Below are 22,643 nucleotides of genomic sequence, written 5' to 3'. Positions count from 1 at the left end.
AGCCAGAAGACAAAAGAAAAGGGGTGTGGCTTGAAATGACCAATTTAGTAGACTGGAAATCCAGCATCAGGTGAAAGAATGTATCTCATAATCTAAATTTGCATCAGACTAATGGAGGGTGTATGCCTTACTTTAAGCTCAAATAGAAAAATCAAATCCTGTATGTTAGAAAAGATTGTCATAAAATTACTAGGTTTTCCTCTGCTACATTTAAAACACAAAAAAATCTACACCTCCAAGATTTGTATGTCACTCTTTAAACAAGATATGCATTTTCCTGTTTTTCCAAAACAAACTATATAGCCAGAGGAAGGATAATAATAATAATAACAAAATCATATTTATTGAATGCTAGGCATTGCCTCATTTAATCCTGCCTGAAATCCTGTGAGAATGTATTATTATTATTGTCTTCATTTTACAGATAAGAAAGTGAAATATAGAAGCTTCAGTAATTTGGTAAAGGCCACTCAGTTAATAAGTGGCAGATCTGGAACCCAGCTCTAATTCCAAGGCCATGCCCTTAAGCACCAAGTCTCTTCCCTTTGCTATTTTATATTGAGCATGACAAACTAGAGGTGAGGTCTAGAGCCATGCAATGGTCATCTAGGCAGGACCCACTAGGGCTCATTTCTTGGAGGAATCCCTACCTTACCTTTATAATGTCAACAGTCTAGTAGGCAAGTTAAATATAAACACAAGTGAGTGTCATAAATTATTACAGGGAACAATTGGGCACAAATGAGTCAGAGTGCAATTCCACTTGATGAAAGGAATAGAAGTATACAGAGTGAATTCAGAAAGAAGATGTGACTTAATTTGAGTCTTGCAATCCATGCAGATATTTGACACACAAGGGGAAAGGCCTTCTATGCAGTGGAAACATTTTGAGCAAAAGCATTATGTATTCCAGAAACTGCAAATGGTTCCAGCTGGTTGAGGCATGGAGTGAATATGGAGGAAAATGAAACTGAAAAGGGGAATGAGATTGCCTGATGGAAGACTTTATGTTCCACATGAAGTCACAGGGGCTTTATGACTGAGGAGGAAAAGGTTCGCCAGAGGAGTAGCATGATCAGACTGCCCTTTTTAAAGATCAATAAGAAGGCGGCGTGAAGGTTGGATTGAAAGAAGGCAGGGAGACAATTTAAGAACTGTCATCATAATTTGTCTTTAATTAGCATTCAGAGTCAATAGAGATATTTTCCAAATTCCTGGCCAGAATACAGTAAGTGATCGATATATTTTTAGTTAAGCACTCGTAAGCACACTCTTAATATTAATCTATCTATGCCTACCGTATTCATTATCTCCGAAAAAACAAAAACAATGATAAAAAATGTCATTCCACTGCAATTCTTCACTTATCGTGTCATCAGAAAGAAAATACAATAGACCAGAGCTACAAAAATATTGCAGAATTATTGACGTAAAAGAAATTGATCTGTTTATGAAAACAAATGATTTCAACTTGATTGATTTGCTCTGAGATTACAAGGTTAGAGAGAACTTCTAAAAGTTTAGGTATAGTATTTAGTCAAGAAATAGCAGTAATGATGTTTTATCGATTATGACCAATTATAGGGCCATTACTAGATGCTGACCTCCTTGTGGGCAGAGTTTTTAAAAATCCAGCTATATTAATACTAATTGTAACCATGGTAATAATAATAATATTGGTAACTACTATTCATTAAGTCCCTACTGTAAACTGGTGTTTCATGTATATTATTTCATTTAAGCCATATACCAATTCTGTGAAGCAGGCAGATATCATTATTGTGACTTTAGAGATAAGAAAATTAAGGCTTAAATAATTTACCCAAGATCACATAGTAAGCTGTAGAACAAGGATTTAAACTCAAAATAACTGTAGCCTAGAAACTCATGTCTTTAACTGTTAAACTAATTCCTACAATCTAGCCCTCCCTTAGATTGGTACATGGTAAAGAGTTATTCGATAAATGTCTGTCTTTAAATACATAAAATAACTCAAACAATACATGTGAACAAAGCTTTGTAGGTCCTAGAGGACTTACTTTAACAGTTGAGAATAAATGTAAATGGGAGTGATATGTAATTAACAGAATTAATATTCTATGTATAGAAAGATGATTACAAATTCAAAAATCTAAACCTAAAGAGGTAGATAAAATGTGTAGTATAAGGAGATGATTTTCAGATGCTTGGAAAACTAAGGCTAAAAAGAAAGAAAAATGAAATGGGAAGGTACACATTCAAGAAAAGGATAAGAGAGGAGAAATAAGATGAGGAAGATTTGTATGTGGTGGGGACTGTGACAGTCCTTCAGCAGTTGGCTCAGGTGCTATTCCCTGTTAGAATGACCATCCCTCATTTCCCCTTTCCAAACTGAAATTATTCCTAGCACTTTGAACTTCTGTGTCATTTAAGCAACAGTTTTTAAAAACTGAAGTTGTGTGAGATTAAGTTTAATCTCCCTATAGATATGCTAATGATTGTAACAAACTGCCTCTAATTTCAGTAGTATAAACAGCCAAAGTTTAATTCTTGCTCATTTTACAGTATATAGGCATGGGGGAGAAAGACTCTTCTCCATGCAGTCATTCAGAGACCCAGGCTTATTCCATTTAGTGTAACCACTATCCCCTAGGGCTTCAGAAGCTTCCAGTGGATCCTCCACATTCAGTCAACAGTTTAAGAAAACAAGAGTGAAGATATTCAAATAAGGTTTTAGTGGCCACATGTGGAGGTGGTATGCATCACTTCTGCCCACATTCCACTAGACAAACTCAGTCCCATGGTCCATCTCACTGTAGGGAAGCTCTGATAGTAGCTTAGTGGTGTATAAAGAATGAGGACAGAGATTGGTGAATGGTTAGTCAGTCACTTCCTTACTCCCTAATTATTGTCAGCTCCTAAGAGACATAAGTAGTAGTTTATAGTTATTTGTATACCCCATAACACCAATAAAGATTCTGGAATTTAATAGGTTCTCAACTAATTGTTGAATAACTATATGATGTCTTCTAGCTCACTCCATAGCTTCAGGGCCATTTGAAGACCTTTCTAGGCACTAGGCACTCTTATTTTAGAAGCCCAAACCTGCATTATATCAAAATATCAGCAGCACTCACATTCCATGTTAAATATAATTTTACCACTAAAATTTGAAGAACATTGCAAATTCTGATTTTGAAATTATTTGACTACTGTCAAATGGCAAAATTAATCAAAAAGAGAATGTATTACATTGAAGAAGAGAAGGGTATCAAGGCCTAATAGGTAAAATAAAGTGCATTATTAGTAAATTCAAGAAAAAGTGTATAGGTTGGAAGTATCTGACAACACAAATTTAGGAGAAGGAAAATGAAAACTGTAGTGTTCTTGTCATCACAAGAAGATTAAACCAAGAACACAGTTGGATTTTGACCAAATGGAAGAGAGAATCTAACAAAGAATAGGCTACACAATCACCCCTTCTGGCTATGTTGACAACTAAACCCCGTATCATGATAATGTTGTTATAACGAGAAATGCTCCCAAGAAAATAACAAAATTAATAATCAGATATGGAAGTACACATGAACACCCCCCCCCCCTGCAATATGGAGAGAAATTATTGGGCTTTTGGAATGGGTTTATGCAGCAAAGAATAAGGGTAAGAATTTGGAATATTATGTAGGGGTTAAATTGGGCCCTGCATGCTTGGAAACTTCTTGGCTACTAATGATGTTATATTCTCCACTGACTTAGCTGTGCATAAATGAAGCGTTTATCCATTCCTGGTACCTTACCTGTCTTAACTGATACCATCATTACAAGGAAACAAACGCTACAGGAGATGATAGAAGACAATAAGAGTTTTAGGTAATTCATTTGAATATGACCAGTTTTGATTTCTTCATAATAATCATATATACTAGGGAATTCTTAATGAAGTGAGAAAGTCTAAGCTAAATATTGCTTTTAAATATAAAGACAATGTTTGTGAGTTCTAAGAATGAAGTTGATGTTATAATTTATTTAAATATTTATGGATTTAGACTGCTCCTTTCCATATTTTAAAGCTGATGCATATATGTATATTTCATGTCTCCAGTGTTTGTGTAAGCCCTTGAAAAGCTCAGAGGCCCTGGGCTCTGTGCCTATATTGTGTAACAGAACAAATGGTCCTGCTTGGTACTTGGCAATTGGGTTTGCACTGAAGTGTGGCATGTGAAGAGAGGCATAGTCCCTTCTCCTGTGTCAGCTCAGGGATGGAAAACAAGGGCATTCTTTCAGAGGCTTTTCTTTTGACAGATGAGTTTAAATTCTACAAATATGTACTTGTATATTTACAATATACTAATAATTATAAACATATAAGTAAAATGTAAATATATAAATAAAGTTATATATATATTTATATATATATAAATTCTACAAGGTGCAAGACCCTGTGCTGGTTCTTACTCTTTTCAGTAGCCATTGAAGGCTTTATATTTAGCAGCCAGTTATTAATTTTGCCTGAATAAATTTTTACATATATTATGAATGTAAAAATGATAATTTTCTAACTCTATTGTTGCCTCTGTATTTATTAGCTGGTAATCTATTATAAGGAACAATTTGTCCATCTCTCTCATCTGTCTGTTTGTCTATCTATCTATCTGTCTATCTGTCTAATCATTAATATGGAGTCACGAATTCTTATTTTATTTAGTAGTTTACTGTCTTTAGTTTGAAGCTTAAATTGCACCAAACGTGGCCAGTGGGGGCTTCTTTAAATGATCAGTACATTTTCATGTTCATTTTTGAAGATATTTCTGCCAAGTATGCTTTCTCTTCAGTGGTTAAATGTAAAAATAGAACTTCTCACTCAAGGAGCCTCTGAATTAGGTTCTGTGGATGAGTGTGAAAATTCATTACTGTCAGGATTGCAGTGTAAATAATTGTAAATAATTTTTCTAAGGTGGGTCCAGAGCAATGTGACTTCTAATTTGGACGCTGCAAATGAAAACCATGTGGCCCATGGTTAGATTAAATTTTTTCATTATGTGTTAGAAAACACTAAAGAGGAAATAAAGCATTTTGAACAATGGTGAGAACCTCTTTGCAAGGAATTTAAATGAAATAGGAAAGAAATTAATATGAATTGATTTCTGTCACATGCTTTTCCTTCCTCTGTTGCTGCCAGATCCCAGGAGTCCTGTGCCATCTTTCTTCATACCCTAAATCAGATCATTGCATGTTTCTGATGAATTCTCAACAATCAATTGATAAAATTCCTTTACTTCACATTAACTCCTGGAGAAAATTGGAGGATTGTCAAATAAAAAATAATGCAAAAGGAGGCACTATGGTGTCATGAGCAAGTATGGGCCTTGAGCACAGAAAGGCCTGTCTCTGCATCTCAGCTCCATTGGCTGGAAAGCTTTGGACAAAGCTGATGTTTCTAAGTCTTATTTTCTTCATCACTAAAATGATGGTCCATTTTCAGAATATTTTTTGAGGATTTAAAATTACATATGGTAATGTTCCTCACACTGTGTCTTTTTCATGGGAAGTATAAGTAATTTGTTATCATTATGTGGGTTCCTTATCTTCTCTCTATCGATATGCAATTATTGAGTATCATGTGTTCTGTGGACTAGGTGGGATATAAATTAATTGTAAGATACATTCCTTGTCACAGAAAAAGGGCATGACAGGCAGAATAAGGAGGGCTGAACCTGGAATTACTCTTACCATCTAGGTGGGAAGAAGGTCAGCCCTCTTCAACAGCTATTGAGGAGACAGCAGAACATATTACCTACAGTTTGGCAAAGTCCTCTGGAGGATTCAGCATATAAGGAATCCAATGTGGGCACAACATGGGATACAAAAGATAGGAGGAGCCCACAAACTCCAGGAGTGAGTGCTATTCTTAGAACCAAACATGTAATCCAAACTAGTCATGTCTTTCCACAGATACAAAATCAATAGTCATCATGCTCGGCTGTGGGACAAAATTCAATCTCTTGTAGGGACTGGCATGAAAAATGCAGGACCTTGGTCCTGCAAAGTCTGAGGTCCTCAACAAGTTTATCAAGAGAGAGTTTCAGGAGACGGAAACCAGGGAAAAGCTAGTTAGCAGAGCTGAGATATAGAGCAGGGATGGAGTACCAAGAATTATGCAGAATACTTTTTTCAAGGCTGGGCTGAAGGCTAGAGTCAGAGAAGCAAAAAGTATGATTGGATGGTGAGATAAAACAAAGAATTGGATTATCAAATCAGATAAATGAATCAGAGATTTTGGCCAGGAACAAGTTTTACTAATGATCTCAGGGACACAAGTACTCATGAGACACCAGAGAAATAGGGAGAGGTCTGAAATAGTCAGCGCATCTTACTGGGTCCTTTTTTTCCCTGCATCAGGATGCTCCCTGGGCCCAGATTAATACATGAGGTCTCCAATGAGGTGCGCAGTTAAGTCAGTTGTGGAGGAAGAGCTATTTGGGCTATGAAACATCTCCATTTTATACTCAGATAGTTACACAGTTTATATGGCATTTTCTAGGAAGCCATGTCTAGAAATCCGTTGATTCTAGGTATGTTTATCATAAACAATCCTATAGCAGGTATATCCTGCTATAGATGAGGAATGTCCTGCTAGCAAATGCCGTTAGTTTGTTTCCTGGGAGTCATTAGCCTTAGCATGTTTACAAGAATATTTGATCAGGTCATCTTTTTTTCTTTCCTGGAGGTGTCCTCTGTCAATGGTAGAGAATGAATTGCAAATCTTCTATTTAATTATTTACTTCCCAGATGGTGAGACCCAGAAAATTGGAATCAAGCCAAATTCCCTCCTTCCTGAAATCTGGATTACTTTTGGAGTTTGACTTAAGGATGGAACTAGCAGGTGGGAGGAATACAGAACTGGGGAAAAACTCAAGGAACTTTTGTGCTTGTCCCCGTACTCAGTGATTAAATATAGTCCATATCATTAAGGATTAAAAAGGATAAATGGACATAAAATAGATAAAAAGTGCCTTGAGTATACTGGTAAAGGGAGATTGGCTGAGTTGGAATAACTAGGGCAGGCTTTGTGACCTTTGTTTTCCTTCTCTTTTAATTTAACCCTTTGTCTCAGCCTATGATATAGTAAGGGTGATGTCTACAGTCCACTAATGGGTGAAGTTCTGTCCACAGGGTCAAGGCTCACTCAATGCAAAGTCCAAAATAGAAGTATTAAAGGTAAAAGAGGAATTAAATATGAGAGAGGATATTAATAGCTAGGTAGTTTCTGTGTCTTGAGCATGTTTGACTTAATTTATCATTGACGTATGGCCTGCTGTCAAGCCTGAAGACCTCTCCTAGTAACATCTCACGCCCGTTGGAAACATTTTACAGGGTGATCATGGTTCTTCAATCATAGTTTCTTGTGCAGTGTTAACACCCACACTAATGCAAACAGATTAATTTTTTTCTGTGTTTATAATTGAGGTTTCTTGCCTGTTCAGTCATTGCCTATAATTAGCAGCTGAACAAGAACTAGAGATCCTGCAATGTACCTTCATAAAAAGGTACAGAAAGAGGAAAGTTAGGCAAGACAAAGTTGTCATATCATTAACTAACAATTACTGCTATGAGCCTGGCTGGCTTTGCATCTTCTGCCATGATGAGCTCTACTAGTACCCTGTATCAAGACACTGGGCATAATTTTTAAAGAAAGGCCACAGGGTATTTAGAGCTGATAATATCAAGGTAGACAAAGTGTGCATGGAAGGACCCTACAGCTTCTCTGAGTCTTCTGGTAAATAATGTGAGCAATGAGTCACCCATTACCTTGCACCATTTTATTTACTGTTGTCTTGAAGTATTGTTTAAATATGTTTTATTGTTTTCTACATTGCTATGCTTGTGTTTTTCTTGCTGACTGAATTCTAAGTTTCTAGAGAGCAAAACCAGTACAGGTGCTCAATATGTGTTTCTTGATTTAATTTGAAGATCTAAGGGACCTTGGGAAAATATGTTAAAAACTAGTCTCTTTGGTACTCTATCTCTGCTAAGGCACCTTTAAGAATCTGTAAAGACAGGCCAAATACAGTTTATAATAGATAATTTAAATTTTCTATTGGTGAGTATTCATTATTTCCAGCTTCATTTTACGAGCCTATATAATAGTTCAAAAATAACACTAGGCTTAAAAAGGAAGAAAGATAAAGAAAGAATATTATATGCCATTAAAAGGGAATTAAACTGCAATCAAATAAAATTTCCTGAGTGTAGTTGGAAATGTATTTTAAGAGAAAGGGTTGAAAATTTTCTAATCTTCTAATAGGCTTTAATTTTTATTCCTAATCTGTTGTTGTAAGTGGTTCTAAGAAAATCTAACGCTCTTCTCTGATATTACAAATACTATCTATATCGGTCAGGTTTCAATCAGAAAAACAGATGTTATTTTAAGTATTCCAACTGGAGTCTTGAAGTTGATGATTCTTTGGGGTTTGTCCAAAGGCCTCTGCTAGCCTCCTGCATCTGCTCACACTGCCAGCAGAGGCTACTGGCTTCTCTTCCACTCTCCAAATCTAGCCTAAGTGCTTCTCATCATCAGAATCTGACTGGTTAGATTGTTAGGGATTCTAGGAAATGTAGTTTTGACATCTTATCTGTGATGCAGAGGAGATGTAGAAAGGGGTGGGCAGTGATGCCCAGTAGACCACAAATCATCTCGTCCAAAATCCATCCAGCATTTACGTTTTTTAAAAAACAGTTGTAATACATAAGTGGTATATTAGGATAGCAGATATATTTTTAGATATATTAAAGGAAATTCAAATTGACTCTAAGTCTCATAGTTGGGAGTGGCACTCTGGGGAAAAATTTTGTTATTTCTCTTTATCATCCAAGCTGGTGCTGACACTATGCAACACCCGAGCACAACTTTCTTTGCTTTTGCCTTGTGCTCTAAGAGTTCCATGAACCATGGTGAGCTAAGTTTTCTCTCTTTTTGGTGTCACAAACGTGACTGCAGGACAGTAAGGGAGGGGCCAACTTTGTTAGGAAAAAGTTTAAGAATGATATGAAAGGTACCTAACTAAAATTAACAATTTCATTGTCGAGTCAAGGATATTTAGAAAACAAAATTTATGGTTGATTTGTAAACTTCTTTTAACAATGTGCTTATTATTGCTATGGCTATAATTATTAACTGTTAACTTTTAGAACTCTTTCTATATGCCAGGCTAAGTGCTTTATGTCTGCAATTTAAAAAAGAATGATCTGCATTAAGCATTAATATTCACATTTTAATGGATAAGGACAATAGAGATTAACATCACAGATAGCAAGTGACACAGCCAGGAATTGAACCTTATAGGACTCCTGCCCTTAACCAATTGCATGAGCATTTAAGTTAGGAGGAATCCTACGGAAAGCTAGTCTAAACTATGTGTTTTATACTTCGCTAAACTAAAGGCTGAAGAGCTGAAGCATCTTGCCTTTGGTTATACTGCTATTTGCAGAGTTGTTACTATGATCCAGGTACAATAGCCAGGCCAAGCTAAGCTTGGCTGCAGTAACAAAGGGCCTGAACTCGGTGGCTTTACTGCAACAAACATTTGTTTCTTCTTTTATAAGGTCCAGTAGAGATCAAGCAGTCCCCCTCTATGGAACACATAACCTCCAATCACTTTTAACTGCCTGGGACTGAAAGTGACGAGTTAGATTCCACTCAAGATAATTAGTCAAATGGCCACAACGTAACTGCCAGGACAGCTGGGAAATATGGTCTTCCTATAGGTATGGTGAACACACAACATTGTCCCTGTCATAATAGGAGTCTTCATACCCAATCACATACTTTTATCATGATGTTAGTCTGTCTTTCACCCAGACACTCTCCAGGTTTGAAGCTGGTTTGATATTCTTTGATAATAGTATTCTTAGCTAAAGCATATTTGTTTCCATATAGCTAGTAATTCTGGTCTTTTTCTTCTCTTACTTTAAAAATATTAACTGTGGCTGCTTATAATGGGGTAAATTGGGTTTTTTTTAACCTTTTGTTGCCATTTGACATAAATATCAAAATACATTGCAATATTCAACATAAACCCCTTATTCTAAGTAGATGGGGGACTCATCAGGCCTCATAGAAACAGCTCAGGTTTCAGATTTATTTCTTCTAGTTTTACAATGCAAATGGGTACTATACACATTTCATATCCCCACTTTTTATTGAAAAATGTTCCTCTGTAGTTCTAGCTGCATGATTTTAGATGAAATATCTACAGAAAGATGTCGTGATAAAGAGGAGAATTTGGCCAAGAGTCAACATTCTTTATGTTACTCTGCAGAGAAAAGCTGTAACAAAAGCCGAATAATACATTTGATGTATGAAGTGTATTGAATAGAAGATACGTAATGATTTTTAAAATTCAAATATTTATTGATTAATAGCTAAATATAAAGGAAAAGATATAGCTCCTGCTCCACACTGACACCCAAGAATCATGAAATATGGTTGAGCCACTGAATATCACCAGACAAGGTATGTAGTAGAAGGTTAACTTAGTGGGCTTGGCGTGTTCAAATTCTACACATTACAGAGAATGGACTAGCTTGTGACTAGCTCCTGGGAGACAACCTCTAAGCCCTTGGAATATCCTGCCGGAAAAGAGTATCTTTGTATATCTGAGACCTTGGACCATACCAGATAGTTTATGCTAACAATGAAGTTTATGGTGAATGCCTGTTTTTGTTCTCCTGGGACCCTTGGCCATGCTGTATCCGTTTGACCTTTAGCAGGTGGGAAGAAGGTCGGAGACTGAATAGTTAGGTCAGTCACATAAGCACATAAGTACCTATGTGACTGACCCTTAACAAAAACTTAGGACACCAAAGTTCTAGTGAGTGTCTCTGGTTGACAATACATCATGCATGTTGTCACACATTGTTCCTGGGAGAATTAGGTGCTGTCTGTAACACTCTAATGGGAGAAGACAACCGGAAGCTTGCAACTGGTTTCTCCTGGACTCTGTCCTATGCATCTTTTGCTTTTGCTGATTTCAATCTTTATCCTTTCATTGCAATAAATTGTACCATGAATATAACAGCTTTTCTCAGTTCTGTGAGTCCTTCTGGTAAATCATTAAACCTGAGGATAGTCTTGGGGTCCCCTGATACACAAAGTGAATATAAATTCATAAACAGAAAACATTCTCCAGTAGAATTATGAGATGCTAAGTGGTGTAATAATATATCAAACATTTGTTAAGTGTGTTACTGTTTACTAAAATTTCCCCTAATTTTATTTATTATAGGAATTCAAAAGGAGTAAGATTCACTTCACATTACAGAGGTCTAGCAAGGTTTTATGGAAGAAGAGTCAGGATTAGAGCTGACTCTCAAAAGGGCTCAGCATAGGAAAGAAGATAAAACAGGGTAAAGAAAATGCAATCTAGAGTCAGAAGGCAGTAAGCAGAACACTTTGGCTGAAGTGTGAATTTGAGGAAGGGAAGTAAAGAGTTAAGACTGGAAATGTAGGCTGGGGCCAAATCATAGGATTTTAATGCTGCCATTGTTTACCATAAGTAAAAGCTGAAATTTCAGTAAATTAAGCTAATCAAATTCCAGAAAGTTTCTGTGTGGAGAAGTTTCCCTATAGGGTGTCTCCATATGCTGCTAAATTCTAATCATGAACTGAGTCTTACTGCCAGAAGAAAGTCACTGTAATAATAACCTCGTGGGGTTCCACATGTATCCTCTTACAGTGATGTCCACATCAAATTTGCACAATTTATAACTGCAAAATTGAGTTGTCTTCAGCCAGAAATTGTAAACTCCACCTGTCATCTGAGAATCCAGCTGTGTTCTTTTCGGATTTTTGTAACATCACAGTAATAAAGATTTTGCAATTAGAATTTAGCTCACAATTTTGATAATGATTCATGATTCAAAACTGTCTCCAGCTCAGCTTCCCCGTGGCTTCACTGGCCCTAAAGCCCCCAAAACTGCTGTTGTCAGGAAGACACACTGGTATTACTTTTGTTGTTATTCACTGAGTGCCCTAAATACATACCATTTTCCTTGGAAGTCAGCTGGGGGAGATAGGTTAGAGTGGGTGGGTGAGATTTATAAGGAGAATATGTTGGGTTTATGCAAGGCTTTGGATTACAGAAGGGCATGAAACCTCATGTAGATATTAAAAGGTTGTAGGTGTGGGCAGGCCACCCCACATCTTTATTTCTATAACAAAATATTATACCAACCAGTCCATTTCCTTTTCTCCCAGGTATATAAAGACAACATTGTGAGAATGGTGTGTGTTTTTGTTTCAAGTGTGTTTCCTTCATCAGGAGTGGGAAATGGAGCCACTCTATATTTCATGGTCCTTAGTTTGGTTCAATGCAAAATTCCAGCCCTCCAGCCATATGATTGTGCAGACTAATTTTCTTATAGCTACATACTCTCTTTCACATTTAAAAAAATTATCATCTGTAATTAAATTATATGAACACTTTCTCCAGTTTTTTCTTAATATCTATTAGACATGAGCTTGCAATATAACTGAAGTTGAATCATTCATTCCTCTTTCTCCAAAATTGTATGCTTTTCCTGTATTCTCTGTCTTAATGTCACCAGTATCCACCCAGACTCTGAAGTCAGAACCTGAAATCATTCTGACCTTTGTCACTCCTTCACTCTTTACTTCCAACCAATCATCAACTCCTGGCTAACTTACTACCTGAAAACTTCACCATTTTGTCCACTTTTTTCTCTTCCTATTACTATTCCTGAGTTTAGGCCACTGTTGTTTCTCACATGAATTGTGGAAGTAATTTCTTGGCTGGTTCCTTGGTTTCTCATCTTCTATCCCGTTGGTCATTTTCTTTTTGATAAATTATCAAAGTGTTATACTAAATTTTCTGAATACAGAACAAGAGACACATGATGGTCAAAGAAGATCTTTCCTGCCACTTTCCTTTTCCTGTCTGTCTTGTTCAGTCCTAGAGTGGAGTTAGGAGGTGGGGAGGAGGGAGAATGAGGAAAGAAGAGAAGCCAACCATATCCTCACCTACCTCCAAACAGGCCTGCACTAGAGTGAGAGGAAATCTTCAATTGGAACATTTTGGGGTGGAGAAGGGAACTCTGACATAGACGTGAATTTTGAGATGTCTTTTGGGCATTTGGGTGGAGATGTTGAATAGGCAGTTGAATTTATGAATCTAAAATTTAAGGCTGAAGGGTGCCCACTCTCATCACTTCTATTCAACATAGTACTGGAAATCCTAGACAGAGCATTTAGGCAATAAAAAAAATAAATGGCATCCAAATCAGAATCAAAGAAGTTAAATTGTCTCTGTTTGTAGATAACATGATCTTGTATATAGAAAACTCTAAAGACTGCACCAAAAACACTGCTGTAACTAATAAACAAATTCAGTAAAGCTACAGGATACAAAATCAACCTGCAAAAATTAGTTGTGTTTTTATACACTAACAACAAACTATCTGAAAGAGAAATAAAGAAAACAATCCCATTTACGGTAGCATCAAAAGCAATAAACTACTTAGAAATAAATTTAACCAAGGAAGTGAAAGATCTCTACACTGAAAACTATAAGACATTGGTGAAAGAAATGGAAGACAGAAATAAATGGAAAGATATCCCATGTTCATGGATCAGAAGAATTAGCACTATTAAAATATCCATACCACCCAAAGCCATCTACAGATTCAGTGTAATGCTTATTAAAATTCCAATGGAATTTTTCACAGAAATAGAAAAAACAACCCTAAATTTGTATAGAACCACAAAAGATCCCTACTAGCCAAAGCAATCTTGAGAAAGAAGAATAAAGCTTAGAGGTATCACACTTCCTGATTTCAAACTATATTACAAAGCATAGTAATCAAAACAGTATGGTATTGGCATAAAAACAGATACATAGACCAATGGAATGAAATAGAGAGGTCAGACACCTATGTATATACAGTCAGATAATCTTTGACAGGGGTGCCAAGAATGTACAATGGGTAAAAGACTGTGTCTTCAATAAATGGTGTTGGAAAAACTGGATATCCATATGCAAAAGAATGAAATTGGACTATTATCTTACACCATACACAAAAGTTAACTCAAAATACATTAAAGACTTAAACATAAGACTGAAACCATAAAACTAGAGGAAAAGATAGATTAAAAGCTTTTTGACATTGGTCTTGGCAATGATTTTTTGGATATGACACCAAAAGCAAAGGTAACAGAAGCAAAAATAAACAAGTAGGACTACATCAAACTAAAGACCTTCTGCACAGCAAAGGAAATAATCAACAAAATGAAAAGGCAATCTACCTAACAGGAGAAAATATTTGCAAACCATATATCTGGTAAGGGAATAATATCCAACACATATAAAGAACTCATACAGCTCAATAGCAAAAGACCAAATTATCCTATTAAAAAATGGGCAAAGGATGTAAATAGACATTTTTCCCAAGAAGACATACACATGACCAACATCGCTAGTCATCAGGAAAATACAAATCAAAACCACAATGAGATATTTCTTTATACCTGTTAGAATGGCTGTTATCAAAAACACAAGAGATAGTAAGTGTTGGCAAGGATTTGGAGAAAAGGGAACCTTTGTGTACTGTTGATGGGAATGTAAATTGGTGCAGCCACTGTAGAAAACAGTATGGAGCTTCCTCAAAAAACTAAAAATAGAACTACCATATGATCTAGCAATACCACTTCTGTGTGTAGATCCAAAGAAAATAAAATCATTATCTCAAAGAGATATATGCACCCCATGATATTGCAGCATTATTCACAATAGCCAAGATATGGAGACAACCTAAGTGTCTATCAGCAGATGAATGGATAAAAAATATATATTCTATATCTATATTTATAAGAAATGTATATGTATATAAAATATATATACAATAAATATGGTGGAATACCATTCAACCATAAAAAAGAAGGAAATCCTGCTATTTGCAACAACATGGATGAAACTTGAAGACATTATGCTAAGTGAAACAGGCCAGACAGAGAACAACAAATACTGTATGATCTCACTTACATGTGAATTCTAAACAAGTCAAACTCCTAGAAACAGAGAATAGATGGTGGTTCCAGGCCTGGGGGTTGATGGGGAGATGTTGGTTAAAGAGTACAAACTTTCAGTTATAAGATGAGTAAGTTCTGGGGATCTAATGTACAATGTGGTGACTACAGTTAATAATACTATATTATTATTATACTGTAAATTTACTGAGAGAGTAAATCTTAAGTGATCTCACCACACAAGAAAAAGATAACTATGTGAGGTGATGGGTGTGTTAAATAACTTTATTGTGGTATTCATTTCACAATACATACGTATATCAAATCATCACATTGTACACCTTAAATTTATACAATATTATTTGTTAATTATATTTCAATAAATCTTGGGAAAACATAAGAAAAAATGAAAAAATAATTTTATCCCCCTCAAAATTAAAAAAAGTAAAATTTAAGGCTGGAGATATAGTTCTGGGAGTCTTCAGGATATTAGTGGTATCAAAAGCCGTGAGGCTAGATGAGATCACAAGAGAGTGAGTATAAATAGAAAAAATGGAAGGTTCAAAGACTGAGACTTGAGGGTTTCCAATGTTTAGATGATGGGTTGATGAGGAGAAAACAACAAAGGATACTGAGAAGGCACTTCCAAAGATTCGCACTTCCAGAGATTCGCACTTCCAGAGATTTGGAAAGAAAAGCGGACTAATGTGGAGTCCTAGAAACCAAGGGAAGAATGTGTTTTAAGGACGTGAACTGATGGCCTTTGTGAAATGGTGGTGAAGTGGAAGATGAGTGTTGAGAACTAACCATTGTATTTAACAACATGAAGATTGTTGGTGATCTTTCCATTTCAGTGAAGTGGTGGGGGCAAAAGCACATTTGAACGAACTCTAGAGAGAACAAGAGGAGAGTCATTGAGGGTAGAGAATATAAACAAGGAGAAGAGCTTTGCTCTAAAAGAAAATGGTATGGTTTCTGGAAGCAGAAGTGGACTCTAAGAGGATTTTTAAGATGAGAGATGTTTACATGCCACTGAGCAAGATAAAACTGATGACACAGGAAAGAGAGTGGAGAGTGACTGAAGCAATGTTCTTGAGTAAGCAAGAGAGGATTGGATCTGGTGTACAAGTGGAGGGGTTGGATTTGTGTAAGAGCATGGACAGTTCTTCCAAATTAGTAGGAGAGAAGGCAGAGTATATGGGTGCAGATGTTGGTAGACGGGTAGATGCAGTGGTGGGAGCTTTTGGAAGTTCTCTTCTTATCACTTCAATTTTCTCAGGCAAGTGGAAATCAAGGTCATGAGCTGGGAATGAGGTACTGAAAACTTTGAAAAGTCCCCTTCTCATCAACCTATCTAAAATTCAGCTCCCTTAGCACTTATCACTAGCATACTATATATTTTGCTTGTTTATCATGTGTATTGTCTATCTCCCTACCAGAAGGTGAGCTGCATGAGAGTAAGGTTTTATGTCTAATTTATTTATTGCTGCAACCACAGAACCTAGAATACTACCAGGTAAATAGGTGTTCAGTAAATATTTGTTAAATTCATTAATGAAAGTATTTTGTGATTATTAGACTTTGAGTGGATTGGATTTTTTTAATACAAAAACAAAGTATCTGTGTATCATATGGGAGTGATTGCAAAAGCTATGGGACTTGGGGGACTTATTGTCCTAACAATGGGGGAAACCCAGGCTGCTGCGTGGTTTGAAGAGTAAGAAAAATAAGGTGGGTTTCTACTGGCATCCTCCTGAGTCCAGCTCATTCAACAAATTGGTTATATTATTTCATATGTTTCAGGAAAAGGAGCATCTTCACTTACCTGAAAGGCTTCTAAAGCTTGGAGAAAATAGTTTTATACTGCTTGCAGGTTAGACAATTATGAATTGTCTTCTTTTTCATAACATGTAGTGAAAGCTTCAGGTTCAGCTTCTGACAGTTCAACAAATTATGGGATTGGTGGGTCAAAGTGAAAAAAGTCATAATAAAACATTAAAATCCAGGTTATGTGGCATACTTTTCGGGTTCCATATGCTTCTCTGCCAAAATCCAGCCCATAATGGAGTAGCTAATTTGTACACAAACATATTTTGAACATAGCTGTGTCAATAATAGTTTCCAGTTGCATAAAACTACTTAAAAATGCATAAAGTGACAAGACATTATATAGTCAGAGTGATACTGAACCTCTTAATCTCAAGTTTGTGTGCCTGATGTGCAATAAGCCAATCACTGAGACATCAGTACTTGGAGATGGAGAAAGGTTTATTTGAATTGGCCAATACAAGAAGGTGGAGGAGAGGTTCTCTCAAAGCTGCCTTAAAAAAAGAAGAAAGCAGGGGTTTTTTATAGAGCTAAGGGGCTTGGGAGGGGGAGTTTCTCGGAGAAACAAAGGTGAAGTCCTTGTTCCTTTCACTCCAGATAAGCCCTTGGGAAACCAGACTTCTGGGCATCAGCAGCAGCTGGGGGCTCTTTATCTGGTAGTTGTAACTTCCTTAAAAGTCATTCTTTTTCTTCTGCAAAACAAGCTCATAAATCCTTGTGACCCTTGAGTCACCCCTCAGTTAAACAAGAAAACAGCAAATTAACAAGATCAACTTCTTTTCATCTGTGTCTGTGATGGAGGTCAAAGGGTAATCACGTTCTTGTTGAATATTTACAGTAACCCAGGCACCCTACTTTAAGGGGATAAATGAAATGGAGTCAGAGACAGAAATTCTTGTCATATATCAACGTGTGACTACGCATTCTTCCTTTAAAAACACTATCACCTTTTTGATGGCAGTGTGCTATCGTGGATCAATAGAAAGAGAGCTAGGCAAGGGAATCAAGCAGACTCAAGTCTGAATCTTTATCAGTCAGGATGAGTCAGGAACAGAGAAAACAATCCAAGTCTTGTCTTTTCTTTTCCTTCCTTTGTTTTCTTTCCCTCCTTCTCTCTTTTTTTGACTCTAAAGAGAGGTTTTTATTTTATTTTATTTGGTGAGGAAGATTGTCCCTGAGCTAACATCTGTGCCGATCTTCCTCTATTTTGTCTGTGGGATTCTGCTGCAACATGGCTTGACGAGTGGTATGTAGGTCCATGCCTGGGATCCAAACTTCCAAACCTCAGGCTGCCAAAGTAGAGCATGCAAACTTAACTACTATGCTACAGGGCTGGCCCCTCTAAGGAGTTTTAATGCAGAAAATTTTACACAGTTATGAAAAGGCTGAAAAGCTGATGGGAAAGAGGACGGGGAAGGCAATTCAGTGATTTGCAAGAACCAGAAGAAACAACCCCTCAGGCCAAAGTGCTGGGAGGAGGTGGATTGTCAGAGCCCCAAGCTGAGGCCATATTAGGAGCTAGACCTGTTAGACCAGGAGCCATCAAGGAGCTGGAACAGCTTCTAGAAAGGTCGCGCCAGGCAAAGCAAGAGAGGGAGAACTATCCTATCTTCTTTTCTGTGACCTCCTTGTTTCCACCAGATCCCAACCTTTCCACCCTTTGGCTGCATATATCCAGAAGCCATAACAAAGGAACCTGGAAAATGTATCTCCCTCTAGTAGAGAGCAGGGCAGAGAGAGGGGAGAGAACGTATCTGAGAGCAAAGAAACAGCTCAGAAATGCTGTTTAACCTTTTATTAGCTGTGAGTCCTTGAGTGAGTGCTTTAACATTTAGAGTCTCAGTTTCTTCATCTGCAATACGAGAAGAGGGATACCTGCTTCATAGGAGTTTTGTGATTTCAAATACAATAATGTATGTACAGTGCCTGATTCATAGTAGGAGCTCAAAGCATGTTTTCCCCCTTCCCCAAAATAGTCCTCAAAGCATTGTTCTCCTAGAAAGATGAATAAACTTTGATTCTGAAGAGAATTTGGCCAGCAAATCTTATCTGCTTTAATTTCAGTAATCTTCATCAAAAGCAGCAGAGTACCCACAGCTGGCTCAAAGGGGCAGTTCTCAAAGCTAACGTTTATTTAGAATTGTTTCTTTGAAATCTTGGTCACTTCCAGGTGCCCCTGACAAGATAGTGTTTGTATTAATGGCCACAAAAATCAATGAACAAGTGTTTCTAGAAGAGACTAAAGTCAATAGCCCTTAATCCTTGCTGTTAAAATGAGATGTTGTAATTTTTCATAGCTCGTGAAAGAGTTTTTAATGGCTGCGCTAAAATCCTAAGGGAAACCTATCTCTTCCCAGTAAAACCCACTCTCAGGGTTAAGAAACGTGCTCACAAAAGTGTGCATAAAGAAACAGTAAAACTGCATTTATATAGTTTGTCCTTTTTTCAGATCTGGGGTAACTTGGTCTTGGAAAGATTTAAGTTCCTGCTGAAAGATCTGATTAATTTAATTAATCAAGCTCTTACTGAATCCCTACAGTTGCTTCTGATCCAGGGCTGGGCTCAGGATGACAAACCTACAACACCTGTACCACAGTTCCTGCTTTCAAGGCCTTCCTTGCCTGGTGGGGTTTCCCTTGCTGAAAAGGTTTGTGTAAATTATGATGCAGGGAGCAAATTTAATCTATTTAATAAAAAGCTTTAAGTAAGCAAATTGTATGTCTCACTACAAATGGTTTTTATCTCTTCAGTAAGCTGGCTGTGAACTCTTATTTTGCTTAGAGTGTTATTTAATTGCAATAGAATGAACAAGACTTTTTTTAGCAGATAGCCAAGCAATCACTATCTGACTCTGTCACACGCTAGAGTGATTTTGGACAAACCATCAACTTGTGGATAATAATATCTGCTCTGTAGTATTTCCACGGCAGTTAACTAAGGAAATATGAGAGAACGTTTGTCCCACCATCTGGCTCCACGTTCTTAAGAAATATTTATTTATTCATGTTCTTCCCTTCTCTGGGAAACGCTCCACTTTTTAGTGATCAATTCTAGTTACATGGTCGCTGGAGAGTAATAAAAAATGATTTTAAAGTAGAAACTGTTTTAAAATTATTAATAATCAGGAATGTCCTATCCAGAGTTTACTTGAACTAAAAGGGATTTTGTTTTGTGTTTTTAACTTATACACGAGAAAGCATAATTGGAGGGATCAGTTTTTTTCCTGATCATCAGATTATTGTAGGAATTTAGGAACTAGAGGAAAGCATATGGAAGCAGAAAAATTTTTCTTAATTTCATTCCTTCGAGGCACCACTTCTGTCTTTTTGGTATATTTTCCCTTTAATCTTTTAATCAACAGTTTTCTTTATGTAATTAAAATGATACTGTATCTACATATGCATTTTGGTATCTCATTTTTTTTTTGGTAACTTTATGTAATAAACATTTTTCCATGTCATTAAACACCCCATAAAGAACTATGTTCCACCATAGAGATGTATCACAGTTTTTTAAGGGGATTAAATTATTCTCTTAATATCAGGCCCTTTGTTTAAGTTCCATTTTCATTGTTATAAATAACACTGGCAATTTATGTTAGTGCATAAATGTATACCCACATCATTGGGTGTTTTGTGAGAATAGACATCTAGTCATATATTTGCAGGTCAAAGTTTATAAACTTTTTAAAGCACTAAGAAGTACCAAACCAAGCACATCAGCAGCAGCCCAGGTATTATAATTTTCCTATGTATTTAACTTTAAGGAAGAAAATAATGTATATTATTTCAACTTTCAGTTGTTTAAATAATAATGAGATTGGGGATTTTCTAATGTGCTTGTTGGGCATTTGAATTTCTTCTTTGGCAAATTGCTTGTGAAAGAGCAAATTTTTTTGGTTCTGTTCAGTAAATATTTTTTTAGCATTTTTCCAGGCTCCAGTTGTTGGAACAACAGGAGATGGTGTAGAGAGTTGCATAAAGTATAACCCCCGTCTTCAAGGAATTCTAAATATCAAAGGAGGGAAGGAAAAAAGATAGTGTCATAAGGCCAACAATGGAAACAGAAACACTTTGCAGTTGGAATAGAGGAAGGAGTGATTAATCTCTGAGACGCAGAACGTTTCTGAAGGATGAATAGAAATTTTCCAGGCAGATAATTAAGGGAAGGGCCTTTCAGTGCAGAGTTAAAGCCTGGGAGTTTGGAGGAGCAAATATTCAGGAACTAGAAGTAGTTAGCAACTTCTGGTGTATAAAAAGGGTCAAGAGAGGATGGATGGGAAGAGATGAAGGTGAGAAAATGGAGAAATTTGCAAGAAGCGTATTGTGATGAACCTCACATTCCATGGTGAGAGTATGATTTGACCCTGAAGGTGATATGTACCCTCTGAATTCAGCCTTTTTATCTCATAATTTATATTCATAACTAAATAAGTAGACAGAAATTTAAGCTTTCTAAATGTCTTATCTGTAAACTAGAACAATCTGTTTATATTTTCACTATGCTAAACATGCTATGGAAAAACCAACTCTGATTTTGTGATGTTACCTTGGAGACATGAAAATTATTTTAGGAAGCAGACTGATTGCCTTGTCCATAGCTCAATCCCACCAGGGCCCAATTATTTCCCTGATATCACACATGTTCTTTGTCTACTTAGTTCTGAAAAAACTGTGACACTTTTTATGTCACAGCAAAATCATATGTATTTTAATATTGTCAAGACATTTTTATTTTACAAAAATTCAACATCAATGTCTTTACCAAGCCATTACATGACATTGCGTTTAGGGATGTAATTAAGCCATATTTCCCTTTTTATACGTTAAGATTTAAAAGTATAGATGTTCATTTGACAGCTAACCATCACCTTCTCCCTGAAGGTCAAGGAGTCCCAGCTAGCCGCAGGCCAGACTATGCAGGGATCCTCTGTCCTGCTCTAGTTCTGTCAGCTCAGCAAACTCGGCCATATTCGGCAAATGAGCACTGGGTGGCGGAAGTGCAGGGAATTATTTAAATAACAACTAAGGGTCAAGCTACTTCTTTGCTCTTCTTAAAACAAAACTTTTTTACTGAAGTACAATATATATATAAATACAAATAAGTACAATATAGAAAAACATACAGAAAATAAGTACAATATACAGAAAAGTACAATATACAAAAATATAAATAAATATATAGCTAGCTAAGTTATCCCAAAATAAACACCCCATGTAAGCACCACCAGGTCACAAAATATGGCCAGTACCCTTTCTTTTGCATATATATCTAGGAGTGGAACTGCTAGATCATATAGTGTGCTTATATTCATAACATACTGATAGATACTACTAAATAGCATTCCAAAGTGCTTGTACAATTTTTCTTCTTATCAGTGTTGTATACATCTGCACTTCATCCTCATCAGCACATATTATTATCAGTCCTTTTAATTTTAGCCCTTCTAGAAATGTGTGATGGTATCTCATTTGATTTTAGTTTACATTTCTCTGATACCTAACTAAGTTGAAGATCTTTTCATACGTTTATTTGTTCGTTGTATATCCTTTTTAGTGAAATGTCTGTTCAAGTATCTTGCCCATTTTTTGTTTCATCATTTGCCCTTTTACTTACTGAGTTGTGAGGGTATTTTATATATTCTGGACACTAGTCCTTTGCCAGTTATATGTTTTCTAGATATCTTCTCCCAGTATGTGATTTGTCTTTTTCTCTCTCTTCATAATGTCATCTGATGAACATGTATTCTTAATTTTAATGCGGCCCAATTCATCAATCTTTTCCTTTTCTGATTAGC

At 36.4% G+C, this 22,643-nt stretch overlaps 1 long non-coding RNA gene across 1 annotated transcript in view; it reads left to right on the top strand.

Moving 5' to 3' along the window:
• Positions 1 to 22,643, top strand: part of LOC103550857 (uncharacterized) — a 267,718-nt gene that overhangs the window by 204,709 nt on the left and 40,366 nt on the right. The gene's annotated exons all lie outside the window — the stretch shown is intronic.

The sequence above is a fragment of the Equus przewalskii genome, chromosome 18 (genome assembly GCF_037783145.1).
Source record: "Equus przewalskii isolate Varuska chromosome 18, EquPr2, whole genome shotgun sequence".
Lineage (NCBI taxonomy): Eukaryota > Metazoa > Chordata > Mammalia > Perissodactyla > Equidae > Equus > Equus przewalskii.
Note: the sequence above shows the minus strand (reverse complement) of the source record. Positions and strands in the feature narration are given on the sequence as shown.